The sequence below is a fragment of the Bombina bombina genome, chromosome 7 (assembly GCF_027579735.1).
Source record: "Bombina bombina isolate aBomBom1 chromosome 7, aBomBom1.pri, whole genome shotgun sequence".
NCBI lineage: Eukaryota > Metazoa > Chordata > Amphibia > Anura > Bombinatoridae > Bombina > Bombina bombina.
The window spans coordinates 338014243-338020376 of NC_069505.1; positions in this window are offsets into that span (position 1 = coordinate 338014243).

The window sequence follows — 6134 nt, forward strand, 5'->3', positions numbered from 1 at the left end:
TGTATATATTTTTTTTTAGTAGACAACTCAAAGTATTGATCTAGGCCCATTTTGGTATATTTCATGCCACCATTTCACTGCCAAATGAAAATAAAAAATGTTTTCATTTTTTTCACAAACGTTTTCACAAACTAGCTTTCTCACTGAAATTATTTACAAACAGCTTGTGCAATTATGGCACAAATGGTTGTAAATGCTTCTCTGGGATCCCCAGAAATAGCAGACATATATGGCTTTGGCTTTGCTTTTTGGAATATAGTGAAGTAGAGAACCCAAAGTATTGATCTAGGCCCGTTTTGGTATATTTCATGCCACCATTTCACCGCCAAATGCGATCAAATTAAAAAAAAAAAGTTCACTTTTTTCACAATTTTAGATTTTTTACTGAAATTATTTACAAACAGTTAGTGCAATCATGGCACAAATGGTTGTAAATGCTTCTCTGGGATCCCCTTTGTTCAGAAATAGCAGACATATATGGCTTTGGTGTTGCTTTTTGGTAATTAGAAGGCTGCTAAATGCCGCTGCGCACCACACGTGTATTATGCCCAGCAGTGAAGGGGTTAATTAGGGAGCTTGTAGGGTTAATTTTAGCATTAGTGTAGAGATCATCCTCCCACCTGACACATCCCACCCCCTGATCCCTCCCAAACAGCTCTCTTCCCTCCCCCACCCCACAATTGTCTCCGCCATCTTAAGTACTGGCAGAAAGTCTGCCAGTACTAAAATAAAAGGGTATTTTTTAGAGCTTCAACAACTAATCGTCATAATCGATAATAATAGATTATGAAAATAGTTGTCAACGAATCTCATAATCGATTAGTTGTTTTGCAATTAGTTGGTCTGTGCACAACACCAGCTGCTTCACTCCAATGAGCTCCTGCACATGGTATTGTGTTTTATGGTTAGGTCCTTAACCTAAAGGATGTCTACAGACGTCTACTTTTCACTTTTTCAGGACAGTATACGTTTACAACTACCCCTGGCTTATGTGCAACCCAGATATAATAGGAGTCATTTGGATTGTTTATATTAAATCTGGTGATTTGGAACTATGCTTTTCATGATATAGTGCCAAGCTTGTTGTTTACACCTTGCCCCCCCCTAGATTGATGGGAGTTATTTAAATTGATGTGCACTATTATCTGTTTGCACAATTATTAGCGTATTGCTTGCTATTGCTGATTATATGTACTGTATAAATAAATGTGTAAGGCTTTGTCCTGTTATTGATATACAGTCCTTAGCGCTTTTGATTTTGTTTTTTATTGTTTTTTTATATTTTTAATAAATTGTGATACTATGTACCAGATTCAACCTTTATAAGTATATATCCGTTATTTTTAGAGCGGACTAGATATTTCCCCTAACCTTATAGCTGGTTATTTACCATTGCATATAGATATTCAAGATATTTTTATGTTAGAATGAAGTCAAGGGTTAGTTTATTGAGAGGCCCCTTGCCAAGGTAGGAAACACTTAGCATTGGTGAAGAGCTAATAAAGATAAATATCCCACTTTGGTGAAATTGGCAAAACCCTACTTATACACCTCAACAGCCTTTTCTCTGCTGCAGGAAATATAGCTGCAAACAGAGAACCAGCTTAGCCAGAAGCATATGGACATGTTGAGATTTTTGCATTTCAATGCAAAGTTTCTGAAAGAGTGAATAACAGAATGTTATTAACAGTGATAGTCTAACTCTTTCTAGTTCTACCAATTTTCAAACAGTTTGTGGTTTTGTTTTGTTTAATTATAAAACTGTGCTCTGCTGCTTAAAAATTGAAGAAACAGTTGTGTTAATGTAAAGTTTTAGTCTGAAGTTTATATTTGTAACACTCATGTGGATTTTATTTAAAACATAGAAAACTATTATTGATTCTCTTTTTATCCGATTAGTCGATTAATCAAGAAAATAATCGGCCGATTAATCGATAATGAAAATAATCGTTAGTTGCAGCCCTAGTATTTTTATTTTTAAATTTAAAAAAAAGTTATATATATATATATATATATATATATTCTGCCTTGTAGGATCCCACCTTAGCTCCCCACCTCCCTGATCCCCCCCAAACAGCTCTCTAAGCCTCCCCCCTCGACCTATTGGCCTCCATCTTAGGTACTGGCAGCTGTCTGCCAGTACCCATTTTCCTAACAAATTTGCCCTTTTTTATATAAAAATATAATCCCCCATTTTCTGATGTGTAGCTTCCCCCTCAATACCCTACTCCCCCTTCCGGATCCCATTCCAAAAAAATGTTCCAACTCCCTTTCCCCCTCTTCCTCCTTGGCTTATACGACAAGTGCACACACGCTCCCGAGCCCTGCCCCCCCCCCCCCCCCCCCCGTGCCTCCTCACAGGATCACGGATAGGATCCGGATGTTGCACCGGTGATAGGCCGCCCACCCGCCTCCCTGCTAAGGCTCCCACCCACCAACGATTGGCACCACTGCTGACCAATGCAGAGAGGGCCACAGAGTAACTCTGCAAATCTATTTCTGCAGAAATAGCGCAATCTCGCAATTTTGAGCGAGATCGCAGCAGAGAGAAGCCCAGGACTGCAGCGACCAACAGGGTACTTAAGGGCATAACGACCAACGTCATACAGGGTACGACGTTGGTCATTAAGGAGTTAATAGAGGAACTTGTCTACTAGATAATAAACATTATTAAGTGTCTCCTCACATGTCCAATTTTTTTTTTAAAACCCATATAATGAGCCATTCCCAAGCAAATCCCTGTGTGTTTTTTTTCTACTTTATTTTTAAAAGATTATGTTGTGTGGTGCTGCGCCAAGACCAAGATCATTTGAAAGAGCAGGCAATTTCTCCAACATAGGTGTGTCCGGTCCACGGCGTCATCCTTACTTGTGGGATATTCTCTTCCCCAACAGGAAATGGCAAAGAGCCCAGCAAAGCTGGTCACATGATCCCTCCTAGGCTCCGCCTTCCCCAGTCATTCTCTTTGCCGTTGTACAGGCAACATCTCCACGGAGATGGCTTAGAGTTTTTTAGTGTTTAACTGTAGTTTTTATTATTCAATCAAGAGTTTGTTATTTTAAAATAGTGCTGGTATGTACTATTTACTCTGAAACAGAAAAGAGATGAAGATTTCTGTTTGTAAGAGGAAAATGATTTTAGCAACCGTTACTAAAATCGATGGCTGTTTCCACACAGGACTGTTGAGAGGAATTAACTTCAGTTGGGGGAACAGTGAGCAGACTTTTGCTGCTTGAGGTATGAAACATTCTAACAAGACGATGTAATGCTGGAAGCTGTCATTTTCCCTATGGGATACGGTAAGCCATTTTTATTACAGACAGAAAAAAAAGGGCTTCACAAGGGCTTTTTAAGACTGTAGACATTTTCTGGGCTAAATCGATTTATATATAAACATATTTTATACTCCATAGCCTTGAGGAATTATTTTAATCTTGGGAATTTTGTAAAATAACCGGCAGGCACTGTATTGGACACCTTATTCTCTAGGGGCTTTCCCTAATCATAGGCAGAGTCTCATTTTCGCGCCTGTATTGCGCACTTGTTTTTGAGAAGCATGACATGCAGATGCATGTGTGAGGAGCTCTGATACATAGAAAAGACTTTCTGAAGGCGTCATTTGGTATCGTATTCCCCTTTGGGCTTGGTTGGGTCTCAGCAAAGCAGATACCAGGGACTGTAAAGGGGTTAAATATAAAAACGGCTCCGGTTCCGTTATTTTAAGGGTTAAAGCTTCCAAATTTGGTGTGCAATACTTTTAAGGCTTTAAGACACTGGTGAAATTTTGGTGAATTTTGAACAATTCCTTCATACTTTTTCGCAATTGCAGTAATAAAGTGTGTTCAGTTTAAAATTTAAAGTGACAGTAACGGTTTTATTTTAAAACGTTTTTTGTACTTTATTATCAAGTTTATGCCTGTTTAACATGTCTGAACTACCAGATAGACTGTGTTCTGAATGTGGGGAAGCCAAGGTTCCTTCTCATTTAAATAGATGTGATTTATGTGACACAAAATTTAGAGAAAATGATGCCCAAGATGATTCCTCAAGTGAGGGGAGTAAGCATGGTACTGCATCATCCCCTCCTGCGTCTACACCAGTCTTGCCCACACAGGAGGCCCCTAGTACATCTAGCGCGCCAATACTCCTTACTATGCAACAATTAACCGCTGTAATGGATAATTCTATCAAAAACATTTTAGCCAAAATGCCCACTTATCAGCGAAAGCGCGACTGCTCTGTTTTAGAAAATACTGAAGAGCATGAGGACGCTGATGATATTGGTTCTGAAGTGCCCCTACACCAGTCTGAGGGGGCCAGGGAGGTTTTGTCTAAGGGAGAAATTTCAGATTCAGGGAAAATTTCTCAACAAGCTGAACCTGATGTGATTACATTTAAATTTAAATTGGAACATCTCCGCGCTCTGCTTAAGGAGGTGTTATCCACTCTGGATGATTGTGAGAATTTGGTCATTCCAGAGAAACTATGTAAAATGGACAAGTTCCTAGAGGTCCCGGGGCCCCCCGAAGCTTTTCCTATACCAAAGCGGGTGGCGGACATTGTAATAAAGAATGGGAAAGGCCCGGTATACCTTTCGTCCCTCCCCCCATATTTAAAAAATTGTTTCCTATGGTCGACCCCAGAAAGGACTTATGGCAGACAGTCCCCAAGGTCGAGGGGGGCGGTTTCTACTCTAAACAAACGCACCACTATACCCATAGAAGATAGTTGTGCTTTCAAAGATCCTATGGATAAAAAATTAGAAGGTTTGCTTAAAAAGATGTTTGTTCACAGCAAGGTTACCTTCTACAACCAATTTCATGCATTGTTCCTGTCACTACAGCCGCGTGTTTCTGGTTCGATGAGCTAGAAAAGGCGATCAATAATAATTCTTCTTCTTATGAGGAGATTATGGACAGAATTCGTGCTCTCAAATTGGCTAATTCTTTCACCCTAGACGCCACTTTGCAATTGGCTAGGTTAGCGGCGAAAAATTCTGGGTTTGCTATTGTGGCGCGCAGAGCGCTTTGGTTAAAATCTTGGTCAGCGGATGCGTCCTCCAAGAACAAATTGCTTAACATTCCTTTCAAGGGGAAAACGCTGTTTGGCCCTGACTTGAAAGAGATTATCTCTGATATCACTGGGGGCAAGGGCCACGCCCTTCCTCAGGATAGGTCTTTCAAGGCCAAAAATAAACCTAATTTTCGTCCCTTTCGCAGAAACGGACCAGCCCCAAGTGCTACGTCCTCTAAGCAAGAGGGTAATACTTCTCAAGCCAAGCCAGCCTGGAGACCAATGCAAGGCTGGAACAAAGGAAAGCAGGCCAAGAAACCTGCCACTGCTACCAAGACAGCATGAGATGTTGGCCCCCGATCCGGGACCGGATCTGGTGGGGGGCAGACTCTCTCTCTTCGCTCAGGCTTGGGCAAGAGATGTTCTGGATCCTTGGGCGCTAGAAATAGTCTCCCAAGGTTATCTTCTGGAATTCAAGGGGCTTCCCCCAAGGGGGAGGTTCCACAGGTCTCAATTGTCTTCAGACCACTTAAAAAAACAGGCATTCTTGCATTGTGTAGAAGACCTGTTAAAAATGGGAGTGATTCATCCTGTTCCATTAGGAGAACAAGGGATGTGGTTCTACTCCAATCTGTTCGTAGTTCCCAAAAAAGAGGGAACGTTCAGACCAATCTTAGATCTCAAGATCCTAAACAAGTTTCTCAAGGTTCCATCGTTCAAAATGGAAACCATTCGAACAATTCTTCCTTCCATCTAGGAAGGTCAATTCATGACCACGGTGGATTTAAAGGATGCGTATCTACATATTCCTATCCACAAGGAACATCATCGGTTCCTAAGGTTCGCATTCCTGGACAAGCATTACCAGTTTGTGGCACTTCCGTTCGGATTAGCCACTGCTCCAAGGATTTTCACAAAGGTACTAGGGTCCCTTCTAGCGGTACTAAGACCAAGGGGCATTGCAGTAGTACCTTACTTGGACGACATTCTGATTCAAGCGTCGTCCCTTCCTCAAGCAAAGGCTCACACGGACATTGTCCTGGCCTTTCTCAGATCTCACGGATGGAAAGTGAACGTAGAAAAGAGTTCTCTATCTCCGTCAACAAGGGTTCCCTTCTTGG